Source organism: Echinops telfairi, unplaced genomic scaffold (assembly GCF_000313985.2).
Source record: "Echinops telfairi isolate 266 unplaced genomic scaffold, ASM31398v2 ScPeMD7_7468;HRSCAF=8506_0, whole genome shotgun sequence".
NCBI lineage: Eukaryota > Metazoa > Chordata > Mammalia > Afrosoricida > Tenrecidae > Echinops > Echinops telfairi.
Genome location: NW_022111369.1, coordinates 50449041 through 50450869, shown reverse-complemented (window position 1 = coordinate 50450869; position 1829 = coordinate 50449041).

The following is a 1829-nucleotide window of genomic DNA, read 5'->3' as shown; positions in this document are numbered from 1 at the left end:
AAAAAAAAAAAAGTGAGTTGTGACCCAAACCATGTTATTTCCAATCACCTCATATATGTGTAAAAGGTGAACATTGAAAAAGGGAGAGCACCCCCAAAATTGTTGCATTTAAATTCTACTGCTGGTGAAGAATACTGAAAGAACAATGGACTGGCAAAATAATTATCTATTTTTTTAGAAGGATGAAAGCCAGAATATCCCTTAAAAGTAAGAATGGCAAACGTTCTTGTTTATTTTGTACATATTATGTGGAGAGAACAAACCAAACCAAATCACGCACTGCCATTTGGTTGATGCCAAGTCATGGTAACCCTGTAAGAAAGGGTAGAGCAGTCCCGCGAGTTTCCCTCACAGGGCTGTTGGTGGTTTTAAACTGCTGACCCTGTGAATTGCAGCTCAAGGCATAACCACTACACTTCCAGGGCTCCTCCCTTTGGAGAGACAAATTCCTGGGGAAAGATATCGTATTTGGTAAAGTGGAGAGGCAGGAAAAAGAGGAAGACGTGTTAAGAGATGGGTGGACACAGTGGCTGCAACAATGGGCTCAAACACAATGACAATTGTGGGGATGGGACAGGACTGGGCAGTGTTGAATTCTTTTCGAATTATGAGTTGAAACCTACTTGATGGCATTGAGCAGCACACATAACAACGTCCTCTGTATTCAAGATCCCTGAGTAGTGAACCTTCTGGATCCAGATGACATGGATACCATTAAAGAGCGCTAGCAGGACCAGGAGCCAGAGCCTCTGATAGGGTGGTGAACTCCCTAACCTACAGCACAAGGTAAGACGGATGCTTCTGTAAAATAGGAAGTGTATAGAGTGGGGTGCTTCTGGGCACTTCACTGGGGAAGCTGGGCTTGCTGACTCATGCAAGTGGAGCTGGGTGCTTTGTGGCCGAGGCTTACTGAGGAAGGTGCCTTTGGACACTTGAAAACCAAGGGGCTTGAGCTGCATTGCTTTGGGTTGAGGCTTACAGCAGAGTGGTATGCCAGTTTGGGCATTCATTAACAACGTTCATTTGTAACACGTCCTGATAAACAACAACCCTGAGCAGTTCTGACTGGCATCACAACTTGTTAACTTCCTTAATAAACCCCTTAATCGTGAATTTTGTCTGTGAATTTCTCTGTATTCATTGCAATGGATATTCAACGCAGAGAAATAAAATAAAAAACCCAAAACTCATTGTGATTGAGTCAATGCTTTGTCACTATGTCAAAACCCCTGTGGGTTTCTGAGACTGTAACTGTTTTCGGAAGTAGAAAGGCCAGTCTTTCTCCCAGGGATCTGCTGGTTGTTTTGAACTGCTGACCATGTGCTTGCAGCCCAAGGAATGACCACTGTAGCTCCAGGGCTCCATGTAGAAGTGGAGTAGAGAAAGCTAATGAGGACATTATAGAAGTACATGATGATTTTACTGGTATTTCGCCAGCTATCACCATACACAGGAGGACAGCTCAAGTTGGATCATTTCATTTTGGACCTGAGTGTACTGGAACAGAAGAGATCAAGTTTTACAGAAATATTTTTATTTTCAATCCCTTTCTTCCCTTGGCTTACTTTGACATCCTTCTCCTTTACCCTTTTCACAGTTCCTGGAGTAATCCTCGCAGTGAAATTTGATGGATCTCATTTCCTGGTCAATTTGTCTTCACATGATTCTAATGTAAAGTTACTCTGTTAAGATTTCTTGTAACATCCGCAGGAGGAAATTCAAGGATTAGTTTTATTTTTCCATAATATGATCTCATAATTGACATGGGTTAGAAAAATTAATGCAGGATTTTAGTGCATTTAAATACAGCAGCCCTCTAGTGCAACATA